Source organism: Psammomys obesus, unplaced genomic scaffold, assembly GCF_907164565.1.
Source record: "Psammomys obesus unplaced genomic scaffold, mPsaObe1.curated_primary_1811, whole genome shotgun sequence".
NCBI lineage: Eukaryota > Metazoa > Chordata > Mammalia > Rodentia > Muridae > Psammomys > Psammomys obesus.
The window spans coordinates 3644002-3664530 of record NW_026594216.1 but is presented as its reverse complement, the minus strand read 5'-3'; the positions used below and the strand labels follow the sequence as shown (position 1 = coordinate 3664530).

Here is a 20529-nt window from a genome sequence, read left to right as displayed (position 1 = left end):
AATAATAATAATAATAATAATAATAATAATAATAATAATAATAATAATAATAACTGTATCCAAAAATTATGCCCACAGTTACAAAGTGAAGTCGGTCACTTTTTATTTCGTTATTTTTCTGAGGAGCACCAAATATGCAAGTAGGTTCTAAAGGCGTTCGAAATCCTTTGGCTCAGAAGTGATTTGTAAAACTATCAGTGGTTGTCAGTCTTCAAGCAGTCTTTAGCATTGAAACAAAAGAAGACATAAAACTCATCCTACTGAAGCTAGGGACTCCCGAGGTGAGGTGATGCGAAAGTCATCAACATAGTGAAGCTGACTGCCCTGGTACAGAGGCAGGGGAGACAAAATTATATCCTGGATTTTCCAGTGCAAGCAAGAATCAACACACTGTGGTCCCTTATATTGTTAGAATCAAAACCACATGGGAAACAAAATGCATTTCTTTAAGAGTAAGATTCCCTTTATTAACGTCTCGGACACTTTTGTACTAAAACAGTATGTCAGAAGTAAAATATGAACTGGGGACTCTTTCTAAGTCAAGGACAGATGAAAAGCAGTTGTTGTTATCATCAGGGACCACCGGAGGTTATCATCAGGGACCACCGGAGGTTATCATCAGGGATACTTGGTTTTAATAGTACACCAAGACTACCATTGAGTTGCAAAGAATTTGAAGGTGGTTGAATGAAAAACTCCAATAATGAACAGAAACTACCAGCATAGAGATTTTCATTCAGCAAGGCATGATGGGAGTGGAAGCATGAGATAGTGGGTGGAAAACAAGGATAGAATTATTCCTAAAATGTGAAAATGTATGACAGTAAGTGTATAAATGGTATGCTTGGCACAGAGATGTGGATAAACATACATTTAAACAGATAGATCATGGTTCATTCAATTGACTGGCCTTCAAATTCTCTTGGGTCTGCCCAGTCCTCAGAATCTGAAGGTGCTGGGATTCTGTTCCTTCAGACAGTTGCCTGCCACATGTGAACAAACAGGCATTAGCTGCTGTTGAGAGTCACAGGTGGTGAGAATAAAGATAGAATGGTAAGCTTTAGGGTCTAGAGTGGCATCTAAGGTTGCAGGATGTTAACTGTGGAAAAACAGCATACATTTGTAGACATCTCATCTGCTTAGTTGTTTGTTGTGTTCTTCAGGACCAGGGAGGAATCTTTAGCTATAGACTTTACTGTCAACTTTCAACCAAGGTCCTAATGACAGATGATGACATCTTGAAAGCTAGTTAATATTTTTAAGAGATTTGTGCCCTGGCATATTGATACCCACACTGAGCTTATTGTTAAGAAAGGAGTGCTCAGATTAGTAGAAACTATGCTAGAGAAATGGCAAGTTGTCTTCTCAGACTTGAGTGTATGTTGTGCCAAAATGCTCCGTTATATTCAGGAACAACTGAATGAAAACAATCAGCTTAAAATGTTGTCTTATTCATTTTCCTGAGTGCATATATGTGAAAGTATTTTATATTTTTTAAAAATAGTGTACCAACATTAAATGACAAATACTATGGCTAAAAGAATAAAGTTCTAAATGAACTGCCTGAGATTTGTATGATTTTATAATATTAAATTCAGGTAGGTCAGTTTCTGGCAGTTGGAGGACTCCTTAATGTGAACATGAGTTTCTGTAGACCACTGTACCCCAAAAGCTCTGATCTGGCCCTGTAAGACTGGCAACCTTTCACAAGTTTTCAGTTACGAACTAACCAATATTGGATCTTATTTTTTGTTAATGGGAGTTCCTTTCTCTTTTCTCTGATTCTTTGAAAGAAAGTGTAAAACCCGTTTTCGAGCTAAGGACAGTTTTATGCATGCTCCATTGGAGTTGGACAGGCCATCTCCTAAAGGCGAATGCCAAGAACAATGAATCCCTCCAGACTTCTCACCTTCTTCTTAAGCCTCACCTCAGCAATGACCTCCAGCTGCTTTGTGCTGGCTCTGAGGAGTCAGCAGGACCCAGATTCTATCAAGCTGCCTTCCCTGAGTCTCACCTCTGCTGTCATTCCATTCACCAGTTAGCTGCAAGCTGGTGAGAAGCAGCTGGGCAAAAGAGAAAGGTCCAGTAGAGGTGAGGCACTTCCAACGCTGCTGCTCTGTCACCTCCACACTCTGTCCAAATTCCTCAGGGCAGACTGATGCTGGCATGTACTGCTCTAGGCACCAGATGGCTGGAGTATTTTTAGTCCTGGGGGAGGGACTAAAGAAGCAAGGCCTGATGGCTCCGGCGTGTCTCCAGCTTTTAAGTTATGTAAGGAATATTTGCTCATGATGGAAACCACTAAACAGAAAGCTGAGCAATGGTGGTTCATGAGACCTTCCTGCCTAGAAACTGTCATATTATTTTACCCTTGAAAATTGCAGGATTGATGTCCTTGATTATCTTTTACTAAAACAGCAGATCATTTATAGAAATATTATGTTAGTTGGTGATCTCTAAGAGAAAGTTCTAATTTTTCCAAAATATAAGCAAGGGCACTGTTTCCTACACCTTGCCTTTACCATCATCCCATGCTCACACAATCACAGAATCTTATATGCCTATACATGTCTCTACCCAGAAATAATAATGATATTCTTCTACTTGTTACCTCCAATACCATCCAAACAAAATGTGGAAATTTGTGTGAATTATTTGTATAAAATTTTTATGGAGACAAGATATAAATACTTGTAGAACAGCAAACAGAAAATATATTTTCTGTCTTGAAATATTAAACAATAAAATGGAAATAGTTGAAGATATAATGCACATACGTAGATTTTATACAGACTAGTATTATTTAACCTAAAAGCGATGTTTTGATTATCACTAGATTAATGGCTCATTTAGCCTCCTTTTACAATGTGATATATCCAGCGTCTACTGAACTGATGACAGGAACTATAATATTATCATAAAATGTATTTCTCTTTTGCTACATGCTTATTTTGCTTTCATTTACCTCTTCTCATTGACTATTTATTAAGATAATAGAGGAAAAAGAGAGAGCAATGTTATTGGCGATCTCAGCAACTCCATAGCACTTACATTGTTCAATAAACCTAATAATCTTCATGGACTAATTCTGACTTATGGCTGTCCTGCTTCAGTAAATCAGGGTGATTTTCTCTAGTGAATAATAGAGGAGTGCAGTGTGCCAGTGCCTTAATTAAAGAGCCACTCTCTTAGTCTTGATCTCATTTTAATTTACAGGGTAATACTACAATAATATCCGTAATGGAAGGTACATTAAAGGGCATCAAGTAGCATTAACTGTATTAAATTATGGTACTTGTGTTAATTAACTGCTGAAGCAAGATGGTTCTAATGGCCGAAAGTTCCTCTAGTGCATAAATAAAACGTACCCAGATGAAAGGTGAGAGGAAAAATGAAGAGTACATGTTTGCTCTGAACAATTTTTTTTTCATACAGATGGGGTTAAATTCAAAAGTCATTAAATATATAACGTCCAAAGTATTTCTGAGTTACACAGTGGGAGGTTTAGATTTTCAAATACCAAGCTTCCTTCTGAGCTTTCTTTCCACAATTAAGTTAATTAAAACCTGAATACTTGTCAGGTGCACGGGTTTTATCAGAATATAAACTCACCAATCTTCTTGTTTCTTTGAGGTAAGATTGAGGAAGTAGTGTGATTTATTATAATAGGTTTTTTAAATCTGAAAGATAAATGAGCGTTTGGTAATAAGCTCATTTGTTTTTGAGATGTATTATCAGCAATGTATCAAACAGACATTGGGTAATAAAGTTTCTCCTTTAACAACATAAATAGGAAAGTAGAATTGAAAGAAATATTCAAATCTGTTCAGCATGTCAATTTCTTGTCTTGTGAAGTGCATTCCTAAAGGTAATTCATACCTTTTCAATGGTGTTCATTCATTGCTCATCCCAAGCAGTGCCCACTCTCCTTCCGTTACAGGCTGGCTGTCAAAATAACAAATAGCCTACACTTTAGCTCATCCATAGCTTAGCTTGCTCCAGTTTTCATCGAGTCAGGCGCGAAGATGGTGGGTAGAAATTCCGTAAATAAGTAATTAATAAGTATCAAATGGGTGTTGTTACAGAATATAGTTATATTTCCTGTAGATTACAATTGTTAGATACTGTGAAAATTTTGTAACTTAAACTTTATAGGTTTAAGTTACATAAGAGAAAGACATAGCATGCATGTATGTATGGGACTCAGTGCTTTGTTTGACTTTAGACACCTTTGGGGGGGTTTGAAATATAACCTTGTGCCAGTTATGGAAGCCAACTAAAATGATTCATTTATTTACTCCTTTACTTACTTACTTCTTTGTTTTCCTACTTCCAGTACTTTCCCCTAAAAGTCTGAAGACTTTAGGACAGAAGCTCTACTTTTCTTTGAGCATTCTTTTTATGTGTTTGTTTTGTTTTGTGTATATATTGTGCTTTTTTTTTCTTCCACTTATTTATTGTATCACTTTACAGCCTGATCCCAGCCTCCTCCCTCCTCTCCTCCCAGTCCCACCTTCACTCCCCATTCCTCTATTGTCCCCTTTCCTTCTCAGAGAAGGGGAGGCCTCCAACAGGTACCAACCCACCCTAGCACCTCAATTGCAGCAGGACTAAATGCATCTTCTCCCACTGAGGCCAAATAAGGTAACTCAGCTCAGGGAAAGGGAGCCAGGGGCAGGTAACAGAGTCAAAGACAGCCCCTCTCCCATTGTTAGGAGACCCACATGATGGCTTCTTCCAGCAGCTGATGGAAATGTATATAGAGACATACAACCAGTAGGTTGAAACAATAGGTTGCACTCCAGTAGTTTTGTGGAAGAGTCGGGGGAAGGATTGAGGGAACAGGAGGGGCCAAGGACACCACAAGAAGACCTACAGAATAAAATAACCTGGGTGCATGGAGGCTCATAGAGACCAAACCACCAACCAAAGAGCACACATGGGCTCGAGCTAGACCCCCTACACATATGTAGCAGATGTGCAGCCTGGTCTTCTTTTCTTGTTTTCATCCTGACCATAGTTTCCTCCCCGTCCTAACACCCCACTTACATTCACTCTGTTGTTTCTCTTCACGAAAGAGCCAGCAATGGATATCAGCCAGCCATGGCATATCAAGTTGCAATAAAACTAGGCACCTCCTCTTCTATTAAGGCTGGAGAAGGCAATCCAATAGGGGGAAAGGGTGCCAAAGGAAGGCAACAGAGTCAGAGACAGCTCCTGCTCCCACTTTTAGGAATCCCACAAGAAGAATAAGCTACACACTGTACATGAGCGCAGAGGGCCTAGGTCAGGACAGCGCAACCCAGTCTCCTTTGTTTGAATGCAGGGTATGAAACGGGTCAGTGACAAAGCTCCTTTACCCAGGTGTTAGGGTGAAAAAAGCCTCCTACATTCTCACTCTCAGGAGTCCAACAACATTCATAACCCCTGACTGTTTGAATGTCACCCACTTGGGTTTTCTGTTAAGTAGGATGATGGTGAAGAAGTTAGTAACAAAATATTTAATCTTGAGTTAGCAAGAACATTTGTGAATGGGGCTAGAAAGATGCTAAGCATTTGAGAGCACTGACTGATCCTCCAGAGAACCTGGGGTCTGATTCCTACACGACCACTCACAAGTATCTATAATTCCACTTTGAGGAGATCCATGCCCTCGCTTTTGACTTCTGTGGGCACCAGGGACATACACTGTGCACAGACATCCATGCAGCCAAAACACCCATGTGAAAAGAAAACTTTGTGAAAATTTTAACGTATACAGATAGTTTTAAAGACTGTATGCAAAATATAGGGTCATGCTAAGTTGATTTGCTAGCTACGAAAGGTGTGTCAGTTTTTGTGCACGTTCTCTAAATGTCACTCGTCGTAGCCACAATTTAAGTAGATTTGCTAAAATCTTTGTGGTTCACTTTTCCTGTAGGAAGAATACCGCAGCACACTTTGGAGAGTGTGTGTGCCTGTGTCTTCTCGTCCTCAGTTACCCTGATTATTGAAGCTGGGCTTTGCACCCGCTTAGCAGCTTCTGCGTTTATAGCCTCTGCCTTTTCCCTGTTATCAGCTGATATTTATCTTCCATAGTGGGGCAAATGCTGGGTTTAGCAATGGACATAGTGCAGAAGGCATAGCCTCTGCTTACAAAGAGCTCATTACCTGGAAAGGCATAGACAACATGGGCTGGGTGCTCTGATTATTTGTTCCTTGTGTTTTTCATTATTTCAACAAATTTGAAATTGGGTAACTTTTCAAGACAACAGGTTTTGTTATATTTTTGTTCTGAGAGCTCATGGAGCTACCTCTAATGACTTCCTTCTTGTAGGCATAGCACTAAGGCAGCCCAGGACATGGTGTGGAATGTGGGATATGTACCACTTCTTGTCTTGCTGTTCTGTAAAATCAATGGTACTCAATTGAGGGCAATCAGTCTGATTGTCTTATCTAATCCTAACCACTTCCAAGGCCTCATTAAGTTATTTAATTATTATTATCATTAAAAACCATCATTATTTCTGTCTTCCTAATACTGCACAGTGGGTTAGAGTTCAGTACAAGAAGTCCCTGGAGATACATTCAAACCATATCTAATTCATAGCACTGCATGAATTCTTTTGAGATAAAAGAACTGCTAATTTAATGAGAGAAGACTACTAAAAAGTTTGATAGGATCTGACATTTGTATGGTACCTTGATATATGTGGTGTAGTGTGCCAGGCATCCAGGATAGAATGGATATTCTAGGCGGACAGATTATGCACGAAACGGCACAGTTTATTGAGGAATTCCAGATAAGAAGTGAAGTGTATAATCTTGAGAATTTCCTTCCCATATTCTGCCAATGGACAGTTGTCATCGTTAAGAAGCGCTAAGTAATTTCTACACGTTGCTCTTGCAGTTGCTCATGTTATAACACATCTAGATTTATGAGTTTTCACATGATCTGAATACAGAGGAGAAACACTTTAAGGCAGTAGTAGAAAAATATTCCATTGTGTGAATACTGAGATCTGTAGCATTGCTTAGCTTAGGAGCAATTATGACTACCAGATCTTTTTTTTTCTTTTTTTTTTTTTTGTATTTTATTTTTTTCTTATCAGTTACATTTTATTAACTCTGTACCCCAGCCGTGTCCCGATCCCTCATTCCCTCCCAGTCCCTCCCTCCCTCCCTCCTCTCCACCGTGCCCCTTGCCAAGTCCACTGATAGGGGGGACCTCCTCCCCATTCATCTGATCCTGTTTTATCAGGTATCTTCAGGACTGGCTGCAAAGCTCTCCTCTGTGGCCTAACAGGACTGCTCTTCCCTTGGGGGGTAGGGAGGCCAAAGAGCCAGTCATTGAGTTCCTGTTAGAAATAGTCCTTGTTCCCCTCACTATGGGAAACCAATTGGTTACTGAGCTACCACAGGCTACATCTGAGCAGAGGTTCTAGGTTACATTCATACATGGTCCTTGGTTGCATGTCAGTCTCAGAAAAGACCCTGTGCCCAGATATCTTTGGTCCTTGTGGAGCTCCTATCCTTTCCTCATCAGACTAACTCCCCTTCTTTCTTATGATTCCCTGTACTCTGCCAAAGGTTTGGTCATGAGTCTTTGCTTTGAAAACACTGCTAGTTAGAGTCTTTCCAATGCGCTCAGTAGACTCCTGTCATACGTTCAATGCACATCCCATCTGTCATTCTAAACGAGGATTGATCATCTTACCCCATGTCCACTCTCTTGATTATCTTTTTTAGGTGTACAGATTTCATTATGTTTATTATATCTTATAGGTCTATATAAGTGAATATATACCGTGTTTGTCTTTCTCCTTCTGGGATATTTCACTCAGGATGATCTTTTCTAGGTCCCACCATTTGCCTGCAAATTTCATGATTTCCTCCTTTTTGATTGCTGAGTAGTATTCCATTGTGTAAAAATACCACAATTTCTGTATCCATTCCTCCGTTGATGGACATCTGGGTTGTTTCCAGGTTCTGGCTATTACAAATAAAGCTGCTATAAACATGGTTGAGCAAATATCCCTTTTGTGTACTTGAGCAAACTTTGGGTATATACCTAGCAGTGGTATAGCTGGGTCTTGAGGAAGCACTATTCCTAATTGTCTTAGAAAGCGCCAGATAGATTTCCAGAGTGGTTGTACCAGTTTACATTCCCACCAGCAGTGGAGGAGGGTTCCCCTTTCTCCACAATCTCTCCAGCATGTGTTGTCCCTTGAGTTTTTCATTTTGGCCATTCTGATGGGTGTAAGGTGATATCTCAGGGTCGTTTTGATTTGCATTTCCCTGATGGCTAATGAGGATGAGCATTTCTTTAAGTGTTTCTCTGCCATTTGATATTCCTCTGTCGAGAATTCTCTGTTTAGCTCTGTTCCCCATTTTTTAATTGGATTACTTGGTTTGCTGCTGTTCAGCTTCTTTAGTTCTTTGTATATACTCGATATTAGTCCTCTGTCAGATAAAGGGTTAGTGAAGATTCTTTCCCAATCTGTAGGCAGGCGTTTTGTTTTGATGACAGTGTCCTTTGCTTTACAGAAGCTGTTCAGTTTCATGAGGTCCCATTTATTGATTGTTGCTCTTAGAGCCTGTGCTGTTGGTGTTCTGTTCAGGAAGTTGTCTCTTGTGCCAATGAGTTCTAGGCTGTTCCCCACTTTTTCTTCTAACAGATTTAGAGTATCTGGTTTTATGTTGAGGTCTTTGATCCACTTGGACTTTAGTTTTGTGCAGGGTGATAAATAGAGATCTATTTTCATTTTTCTGCATGTGGACATCCAGTTGGACCAGCACCATTTGTTGAAGATGCTGTCTTTTTTCCATTGAATGGTTTTGGCTTCTTTGTCAAATATTGAGTATTCATAGGTGTGTGGGTTTATTTCTGGATCTTCTATGTGGTTCCATTGATCCTCCTTTCTGTTTTTATGCCAATACTATGCTGATTTTATTACTATTGCTTTGTAGTACAACTTGAGATCGGGGATGGAGATACCTCCAGATGATCTGTTGTTGTACAGGATTGTTTTGGAGATTATGGGTTTTTTGTTTCTCCATATGAAGCTGAGAATCTTTTTTTCAAGGTCTGTAAAGAATTGAGTTGGTATTTTGATGGGAATTGCATTGAATCTGTAGATTGCTTTTGGCAGGATGGCCATTTTCACAATGTTAATCCTACCAATCCATGAGCATGGGAGATCTTTCCATCTTCTGAGATCTTCTTCAATTTCTTTCTTCAGAGACTTGAAGTTTTTCTCAAACAGGTCTTTTACTTGCTTGGTTAGTGTCACCCCAAGGTACTTTATGTGGTTAGTGGCTATAGTGAAGGGTGTTGTTTCCCTAATTTCTTTCTCGGCCCTTTTGTCTTTGGTATACAGGAGGGCTTCTGATTTTTTTGAGTTGATTTTGTATCCTGCCACTTTGCTGAAGGTGTTTATCAACTGGAGGAGTTCTCTGGTTGAATTTTTGGGGTCACTCATATATACTATCATATCATCTGCGAAAAGTGACACTTTGACCTCTTCCTTTCCGATTTGTATCCCCTTGATCTCCTTTAGTTGTCTTATTGCTCTGGCTAGGACTTCAAGTACTATGTTGAAGAGGTAGGGAGAGAGTGGGCAGCCTTGTCTTGTCCCTGATTTCAGTGGGATTGATTTAAGTTTCTCTCCATTGAGTTTGATGTTGGCTATAGGCTTGCTGTATATTGCTTTTACTATGTTTAGATATGTGCCTTGTATTCCTGATCTCTCCAAGACTTTAAACATGAATGGGTGTTGGACTTTGTCAAATGCTTTTTCAGCATCTAAGGAGATGATCATGTGGTTTTTCTCCTTCATTTTGTTTATGTGGTGGATTACATTGATGGATTTCCGTATGTTGAACCATCCTTGCATGCCTGGGATGAAGCCTACTTGGTCGTGGTGGATGATATCTTTGATGTGTTCTTGGATTCGGTTTGCAAGTATTTTATTGAGTATTTTTGCATCAATGTTCATAAGAAAGATAGGTCTGAAGTTCTCTTTTTTTGTTGGGTCTTTGTGTGGTTTAGGTATCAGGGTGACTGTTGCTTCATAGAATGAGTTTGGTAATGTACCTTCTGTTTCTATTTTGTGGAATTGACTACCAGATCTTGTGCTCAAGTTGATCGTCGAGATAGGCTCTTCAGATCCTTGGAAGCCAGCGTAGGGCGATGGTTTGAGATTCTCTTGTAGAGGCAGTAGGGCTTGAGACACAATTACAGTCTGAGCAAAAACTGAGGGAGAAATTCCTTAGTCAGCTGAAGGGATAGCTGGGCTGGTGGGTGGTGTCTTTCATATAAGGAGTAAATACTGAAGCAGAGTTCTAGGCGGTTTGTGGTTTAGCTGGGTATTTGTGCTGTACCACTCCATGTTTGCTGGGAGGAAACCAAGTTGAGATTCCAGTTCAGGCTCGCTCTCTCTCTCTCTCTCTCTCTCTCTCTCTCTCTTTGGAGTCAGGTTTTCTGTAAAGCTCTGGCTGTCCTGGAACTTGCTCTGTAGGCTAGACTGGCCCCAAACTCAGAGGTCTGCCTGCCTCTGCCTCATGAGTGCTGCAGTTAAAGGTGAGAGCCACCGCCTCCTGGCTCCAGTTCAGAATCTTAAATCTCTTAAATGGGTACTGTATTGTTCCAAAGAGGTTTGGATTAGAAATTCTTACACTATATGGAGGGGAGTAAAACTTTGATAATGAATGGATCGTATTTATTAAAAATGGGTTGTTTTTAAATCATTCCCTGAACCTCACAGAACACTAGGTTTTAAAAGGTGCTTTCCAAAGGGAACTGAGATAATCTGAGAAAATCCAGCTTGAGCCAAACATGCTGCTCCTCCTCAAAATGTGAGTGATAACTCTTAGCATTTGTGTACCCTTCAGTTTCTAAGGTTCTCGTTGATTGTTTTCCTTCCATTGATCCTCACAAGGGACTTGCAGGACAGGTAGATTTAACTTTGTTCTACAGGTGAGAAAACTGAGAACCACAGACGATTTATGACTTCTTTTTTTCTGACATCACTCACATGATAAAGAGTCAAAGTCAGTCTCCTGACTGAAATGGTCTGCGGTTCAAGATTTTGTATCCACAGTAGCCCGAATGGAGCTTGACAGACAGACACAGGAGACTCAGAGAAACCATAAAGGACCTACTGTAAACAGCAGGGCAACCCGTGACATCTCTGCTATTCACAGTGTGTGCAGAGTTCACAGGCTCCATGATTTTGGCTGCTGGCTCTTTCACCACACCAGGCTGTTCTCGCTTGTATGCTTTCTCCCTTTTAACATTTATTTTTCTCGACTTTGAGGGTGTGGCTGAGATAAATTACTTTACTATATTGGATATAGGGATTTTACTGCCAAAGCCAAATTGTGGTGCTACTATGCTGTTTCCTGAGAGAAGAAATGAAATGAATTATTTGAATATTTTCTTCTACATATCTCTGAAAGTTGAAGTACCTGCAACTAAATTTCATTAAAATAATAATACAGCATAATCAAAACTTCAGAAGTACAACAGATAATAGATAAAAATGGATAAATTTGGAAAAGGTGAGTCGTGCTAGCCTTTTTAAAGGAATCTCATCCTTCACATGAGGGCCTCTGGTTTTCCTTTTGACATCAGATGTCAGTATCCATTGTATCTTCAGTGACTACCTGCACTACCTGTTTCATATCATGCAACTTTACAAGGTTACATTAACTGGTCCTATTAAGTGGATCTTTTTTCCCAAGCTAACTGGATTTTTGATCATTCTATTATCAAAAAATGCATTCGCTTTTGTTTTAAAAAGAGGATGAAGTCCCATAACTAAGAACATTGAAAGTAAAGATTTGATGGTCACAAATTAAAAATAAAAAGCAACACTGAACCTGGGCATTTACTCAGGCAGTGAAAACACTGGATATAAAAGATGATTTGAACACCTATTTGGAGAGACAACTTCCTAGGGGCAGTGGCATTCTGATTTCAAGCACATTTTTAAAAATCTTTGAAATTTTTGAGTTATGAAGAGTGTCTTTATTCTTTTTGTTGTTGTTGTTTTATATGTTTATTTTTTTTTAATTTTATTTTTCTTTTTAGTTACATTTTGTTAACTCTGTGTCCCAGCTGTATCCCGCCCCCTCATTCCCTCCCCAACCCCACACTCCCTCCCTGGTCTCCTCCCTGCCCCTTTCCAAGTCCACTGATAGGGGAGGACCTCCTCCCCTTTCATTTGACCCTGTTTTATCAGGTATCTTCAGGGCTGGCTGCAAAGTCCTCCTCTGTGGCCTAACAGACTGCTCCTCCCCTGGGGGGGGGTTGTCAAACAGCCTGCCCTTGAGATCCTGTTAGAATTAGTCCGTGTTCCCCTTACTTTGGAAAACTACTTGGTTACTGAGCTACCACGGGCCACATCCAAGCAGAAGTTCTAGGTTATATCCATAGATGGTCCTTGGTTGAGTGTCAGTCTCAGAAAAGACCCTGTGCCCAGATATATTTGGTCCTTGTAGAGCTCCTATCCTTTCCATATCATACTAACTTCCCTTCTTTCATATGATTGCCTGCATTCTGCCGAGGGTTTGGTTATGAGTCTTAGTGTTTGCTTTGGAACACTACTAGGTAGAGTCTTTCAGATGCCTTTTGTGGTAGACTCCTGTCATACGTTCAATGCACATCCCATTTGTCTTTCTAAATGAGGATTAATCACCTTCGCCTGTGTCCACTTTCTTGATTATCTTCTTTAGGTGTGTAGATTTCATTATGTTTATCATATCTTGTAGGTCTATATAAGTGAGTATATACCATGTTTGTCTTTCTCCTTCTGGGATACTTCACTCAGAATGATCTTTTCTAGATCCCACCACTTGCCTGCAAATTTCATGATTTCCTCCTTTTTGATTGCTGAGTAATATTCCATTGTGTAAAAATACCACAATTTCTGTATCCATTCCTCCGTTGATGGACATCTGGGTTGTTTCCAAGTTCTGGCTATTACAAATAAAGCTGCTACGAACATGGTTGAACAAATGTCCTTGTTGTGTACTTGAGCAAATTTTGGGTATATACCTAGGAGTGGTATAGCTGGGTCTTGAGGTAGCACTACTCCTAGTTGTCTGAGAAAGCGCCAGATTGACTTCCAAAGTGGTTGAACCAGTTTACATTCCCACCAGCAATGGAGGAGGGTTCCCTTTTCTCCACAACCTCTCCAGCATGTGTTGTCACTTGAGTTTTTCATCTTGGCCATTCTGGGGTGTAAGGTGAAATCTCAGGGTCGTTTTGATTTGCATTTCCCTAATGGCTAATGAGGATGAGCATTTCTTTAAGTGTTTCTCTGCCATTCGATGTTCCTCTTTCGAGAATTCTCTGTTTAGCTCTGTTCCCCATTTTTTAATTGGATTACTTGGTTTGTTGCTTTTCTGCTTCTTTAGTTCTTTATATATACTGGATATTAGCCCTCTGTCAGATAATTGGAGGTAAAGAAAGAAGAAATAGACAAAACCCTTAAAGAAACACAGGCAAACATAGCCAAACAAATAGAGGCACAAGTAGAGAAAAAATTAGTGGCATATAAAAAGGAAATGAACAAAGAAATAGAGTCCATCGTAGAGAGACAGGAATCCAAATTCAAACACACGAAAGAAATGGTGCAAGGCATGAAAACAGAATTAGAATCAATAAAGAAAACACAAAATGAGAAAACCCTTGAGCTGGAGAACTTGGAGAAAAGATCAGGAACCACAAAAGTAAGCATCACCAACAGAATACAAGAGATGGAAGAGAGAATCTCTGGAGCTGAAGACACACTTGCAGAAATTGATACTTCTCTCAAAGAAAAAGTAAAATCAGAAAAGTTCCAATCACAAAATATCCAAGAAATCAAGGATGCTATGAAAAGACAAAATCTAAGAATAATAGGAATTGATGAAAAAGAAGACTCCAGGCTCCAAGGTCCAGAAAATATTTTCAAGAATATCATAGAGGAAAATTTTCCCAACTTAAAGAAAGAGATGTCCATAAATATACAAGAGGCCTACAGAACACCAAATAGACTAGACCAGAAAAGAAACACATCACGTCACATCATAGTCAAAACACTGAATCTACAGAACAAAGAAAAGATATTAAAAGCAGCAAGGGAAAAAGGCCAAGTAACATATGAAGGTAGACCTATCAGAATCACACCAGACTTCTCATCAGAAACTATGAAAGCCAGAAGGGCCTGGGCAAGCATCATGAAGACTCTAAGAGATCACAAATGTCAACCCAGACTACTATACCCTGCAAAGCTTTCAATCAACATAGATGGAGAAAACAAAATATTCTGTGTCTTTATTCTTAAGCATCTCTCTCTCTCTCTCTCTCTCTGGAAATTCTTCTATTAAATAAGAAGATCCTCTGTGGCCTAACAAGGCTGCACCCCCCAGGGGGAGGTGATCAAAGAGCCAGCCACTGAGTTCATGTCAGAGACAGACCCTCTTCTCCTTACTAGGACACCCACTTGACAACTGAGCTACTATGGGCTTCCTTTTAACAGGGGGTCTAGGTCCTTTCCATACATGGTCCTTAGTTGGAGTATCTGTCTCTGCAGGACACCCTGGGCCCAGGTATTTTGGCTCTGTTGTTCTCCTTGTGGAGTTTCTGTCTCCTCCATGTCTTTCTATCTCCTTCTTCTTCCGTAAGGATTCTAGCACTCTGTCCAAAGACTGGCTATGAGTCTCAGATGATGCAGCTAGCCTTGATGAGACCTGGTAAGCTAGGGTCAGATAGAAGGGGAGGAGGTCCTTCCCTATCAGGGGACTAGGAAAGGGGCATAGGGGCAGAAGAGGCATGGTGGTGGGACTGGGAGGAGACTAGGGAGGGGGCTGCAGCAAGGATTCAAAGTGAATAAATTGTAATAAACAAATATATAAATAAAATTAAATTTAAAAAATAAGATTCATCTAATAATGCCTTTATTTAAACTATGTACCTCATTAAGATTCAGGAACAAAACTTAGTGTAGGAACTTATCTCTTTATTCTTCATTCCCAAGTGCTAAAGTTGTTTTGTCTTTTACGTTAGTAGATCATTAAAGTTCTTTTTACATAAAGAAATGAGATATTTAAAGAAAACACCATATAATGAAGAAGTGAAAGAATTTCCCTCTCCACTTAACCTAACATTTGCATGGGAAGATCCCATCACATCAGCAGTGGTAAACAACAGAATGGGGATGAACTTAGTACTCCTGTCTAACGTGCAAAGCCATGTTCTATATCCTAATTCCTAATTTAGTGGTTGCCATTATCCCTCAACAGTCTTGCTGTGAGATGGTGTGTTTATGTGTGTTTTGTTTGATCAGAAGAATTTCCACGTACATTAAGGAATGTTGGGTCATGATCTAATATTTACTATGAGAGTTTTGTAGACCTATATACAATCCCTCAGTAAAAAGACCTTTCCCATTAGCTTCCAAATGCAAGAATAAACATTTGTTGCTGCAGTTTGATTCTGGGAGTTGATATATTGATTCCCTTGCAGCAGAGGTCCACCTATGTCAAGTCACCAAGTTGCCCTTAGAAGTAATATGTCAGTTTAATCAGGAGTTACCTCGATGCATACAAACTCATCATTGTTGGTTTGCCTTTCATTTTTTAAAAAGTCTTTGAATCCTTTGAGCTTATTCATCTTTAAAATTTTCCTTCATTGTCATTTTGCTGTGGAATTGCTTCCATTACTTCCTAGTTTATCTTCCTTTTCCTACTCTCTTTTCTTTTTTATTTATTTACTTAGTTTTAATTTTATTTATTTTTAATTATTTTATATTCACTTTACATCCTGATTATAACCTCCCCCCTCCTGTCATCTGGGTGCCCCCTCCCATCCTCTTCCTTCTTTATCCCTCTTTACGAAATGAAGTTAACAGGCAAAGGAGAGATGATTTAGAAATCATTTTGTTGACTTGGGAGACATGCTTAAAATAAATGGCGTAACAGCCTCAAAAAATCACACTGAACCAAAGATTCTGAACAAAGCATCAAAACTGGGATAGGTACCCTTATGGCTCTTTCTCACACTGAGGTTGTGCCTAGTATAGCAGATACTGTGCTGAAAACACAGTGAGTGAATAAGGGACACTATTCAGGTTTCTAGATCACTGTTTATCTCAATGAAGCATTGGGTATGAGTCAAAAAGACGTAGGTCGTGCTCATCATTCCTGGAGAACTAAGAATCAGTCAAAAGAAACAGTAGTGTCTCCTGTCTATAAAATGAGAGTATTTTGCCATACCCCTTAGAATTAATCCACAAACATCCCAATGCTCAAATATATTTGAGAAATCCTCACACCTGTTTCTCTCTGAAAAGCACAATATGGAGTATAGGGTAAAGGTCCTGAGATGTACTACAGTGAACATGGCCATTTTATTTAAGTTAGAGCCTTCAAAAATACTTAGCTGAAGTGTGTGTGTGTGTGTGTGTGTGTGTGTGTGTGTGTGTGTGCGCGCGTGCGCGCATATGCGCATGCCTGTGTATTTAAAAAGTGCTAAGAACAGACTGATTTTCAGAGCAGGCTAATTTTAGTTATCATTCTCTCTACATTGTTACTACATTAGGTGAAAAGGTAGCTTTGATATGGACTTTCATCAATTTTTGCTGCATTTTATTTTTACCTTACAAAGCACCAAGTATCTTTAAAAAAAAAATCATTAGAAATTAAGTACCAAACTGGAATAGATAAAGAGGTTTCTTTGTTGTTGTTGTTGTTCTATTTTGGTTTAGGATAGAGAAATTATGATGGGAGCCTCAGCATAGTCATAAAATATGAACTACCAAGTGGTGCAATCTGGTGTATTCTAAGATAAATAGAGATGCTAATGGCTTTTGAGCTCTCTGAGTATGAGCTCTTCACATTCTGTAGCAGCAAGCTAAAATTGTGTGTTTAAAGGAAATTAAGAGTAACCAGTAATTAATACATATTTACATTTTCTTTGGGTGATATTCTTAAACTCACAGGCTAATTTTAGTTCATTGCACAAATTTGATCCCAGTAAAACAAAGCCAAAGGTATATCACCTTGTCTCAGAATCATGTTGCTGTCCTGGTTGCTTTCACTCATTTGAGGCTACCAGAATATCAGGGAAGCAAGGCTGTCACCAACATATTGGTGACATCCATGTATAATTATAGATCCTTCAGGGCTGCTGGAAACAGGGAACAGATGGGGGGGAGGGTGGGCCAGGAAATGACGGGAGGGGGAGTCTAAGAGGTCAGAGATTTGGCAGGTTGTAGACAGACGACGTGATGAACTCCTGTACTGGATTTATACAGGCAGTGTGTGTGCCAAATAGGGAGTCATAACATTACAAAATCATTTATTTTAGAACTGAAAGAAATTACAAAAATAATTTTATCTAACTTTCATTTCAGACCGAAACAGAATATAGTTGAGTGAATTGGCCAAGAGTAATATTGTTTTATAACTGGAATCGAGACCCAGAATGCACTGGTGTTTTACTGGCTGACATGAAACCTAGACTGGGGCTTGCACATTTTAGGAATTCAGTAAATGAGTATTAAAGGCTAGAGTGAAATGTTGTGGAACATTCTTTTGTACATCACCTAAATAATCACTGGGCATATTGGTATTCTGTGCTATAGTGTCCTGTGCCCTCCTTTACTTATTTTACACATAAGACGTAAGACCAAGTGAGTAGAAGGAAAACCTGTTTATTTTGTTTTGTTTCTGGGTTTTGGTATGCTATTTTATCCAACTACACTAGACATGCAAAGCTTCAGATTTCAATCCATGGTTCAAACTTAAGGAATACAATTTGATTGCCTCAGGTACCAATGTATATGTGAGAAGATGTGGGTAAATGAATACCATGGCACACAGCTACAAAATATTTTAGTAGCTTTACAGACTATTCAGTGAGAATGGGGCAGTCTTCAACAAATGGCATTGGAAAACTGGACATTAACAAGTAGGGGGACAAGAATATGGAGAAGACAAGGAAGACGGAGAAGGAAGATGAGCTGAGGAGGGGGAGGAAAGAAAGAAGAAAGGAGAGGAAAAGGAGGGGGGCATACCTTAGTCTTATATTACATACCAAAATTAATTTTAAAGGGATCAATGACCTAGAGATGAGTGCTAAAACTATTAAGCACTTAAAGAAAAATACATGGTAAGATATCATGGAATAGAATCCAGCAAAAATGTCTTGGATATGACACTAAACAGTCAACAAAAGAAAATTTTTTGATTTGAATTTTGTCAAGTTAAAATTCTGTGTGTTTAGAGGGCATTATGAATAGAGCAGAAAATCAGCCAATGGAGTGAAAGAAAATATTGGAAAGTGTAACAGTATAAGCTAGAAAAAAAGGACTTGGGGGAGAGACTATACTATAAAAACAAACAAACAAACAAAAACAAAACAAAAAAACTGGTGATGTTTATTTGTCTGAAAAAGTGTTTAGAATGAAGGAAGGGAAAAAAGAAAGAAGAGAGCAAGGTAGAGAGAGAAGTAGGGGAAGGACAGAGGGAGGGATGGAGGAAGAGATTTGGAGGGAAACTTTAAAGATGCAAGGAGACTCTTTTTTTCATTTTTTTAAGTAATTTTTTTAAATTTTTTATATCAATCACAGGTTATTTACTTTGTATCCCACCCATAGCCCTCTCCCTCATTCCCTCCCAATCCCACCCTCCCTCCCTCATCTTCTCCCTGCCCCTTTCCAAGTCCCCTGATAGGGGAAGACCTCCTCCCCTTCCATCTGACCCTGGCTTACCAGGTCTCTTCAGGACTGGCCGCAATGTCCTCTTCTGTAGCCTAGCAAGGCTGTTCCTCCCTTGGGGGGGCGGGTGTTGAAGAGCTCACCATTGAGTTCATGTCAGAAATAGTCCCTGTTCCCCTTACTAGAGGACCCACTTGGATACTGAGCTACCATGGGCTATATCCAGGCAAGGGTTCTAGGTTATATTCGTACATGGTTCTTGATTGGAGAACCAGTCTCATGAAAGCTCTGGCATATTTGGTCCTTGAGACTCTTCAACAGTATTCTTTAGGCTGCAGAGTGAATGATTTGGAAAGTCTTGCTGCAGAGGTGGGTTGCTAGCTTCACCAGGGCTCCTAAATACTCTCTGGTTCTCAGAGTTGTGTCATTGCTTCAGCCACTGAAGATTTGAGAAGTCATAAGGCCACAGACTTCCAGATGAGGCTTTTCTGTGCCCCAGGGAGACTCATTGAAAGAACAAGATTAAACTTGCTAAAAGGTGTGTAGTATTGATAACAAATATGATGAGCAGATTATTACCTCAGTACTGAGGAAGTAAAATCTATAAAATCTTGAAATGTGTAACAGAATCACACACATGCACACACACACACAAATAGGATTGAAAGGCTCAAATTTCTGTAATTATAAAGAGAATGAGATCCATCTTGGACATTGCAATAAACGTTTGATTACAGCTATTACAGATGTTTTTTTCATAATTATTTTTATTTTTATCAATTATAGTTTATTCACTTTGTATCCCCCCCGTACCTCCCTCCTTCCTCCACTCTCAATCCCACCCTTCCTCTTCCCCACCCCTGTCCCTCTCCCAGTCCACTGATAAGGGAGGTCCTCCTCCCCTTCCCTCTGATTCTAGTCTATCAGGTCTCATCAGGAGTGGCTACATTGTCTTCTTCTGTGGCCTGGTAAGGCTGCTCTCCCTTCAGGGGGAGGTGATCAAAGAGCAGGCCAATCAGTTCATGTCCCCATTACTATGGAGGTCACATGGACACTGAACTTCCATAGGCTACCTCCGTGCAGGGGTTCCAGGTCATCTCCATGAGTGGTCTTCGGGTGGAGTATCAGGAGCTCCACAAAGACAGCAACCGATCCAAAAAGTCTGGGCACAGGGGTCTTTTATGAATCTGATACTGACTTTTTTTCTATCTTAAGACTAACTTTGGGGGCCAGTGAGATGGCTCAGAAGGTAAAGCACGTATGCCACAAGCTGGAAGACCAGTTTGGGTTCCTAGAACCGACATAAAAGAGAGGTAAATATGGTAGCTGGCCTGTAATCTAGTGTTCTGGTGAAGGAGACAGAGTCCCAGAAGCAAGCTAGCTATATAAAATAGCCAAAGGGTTTACGTGAGAGACCCTATCTCAGTGTGTCATGAGGAGATAGATTAAAAAAAAAAGAAAACACTTGAGGTCAACTTTGGGCCTTTCGCATGTATATGTTCTGACACACACATGAACTCACATGCATTCAAGCACATCTACATACATGCATGCATACCACACATACATACAAAAAAGAATAACATGGTTTTACATTAAGAAGCAAAAAAGCAACCCATTACATTTAGTTTACTTGAAATGACATTATAAATTATGTGAGAACACAGCAATTGGTGGATTACAAAGCAGTAAACTGGGACTCAGACAGACTCCACGGCATATAATCCCAGAACTCTACTACGGGAAATAATATCTTCTCTATTTGATGAATTTTCTGTAAATGTAAATGTAAATGTAAAGAAAGAAAGAAAGAAAGAAAGAAAGAAAGAAAGAAAGAAAGAAA

General features: G+C 39.6%; 1 protein-coding gene across 7 annotated transcripts in view; it reads left to right on the top strand.

Annotated features, from left to right (window-relative positions):
* Positions 1 to 20529, top strand: part of Ntng1 (netrin G1) — a 359263-nt gene that overhangs the window by 196624 nt on the left and 142110 nt on the right. The window lies entirely within an intron of this gene.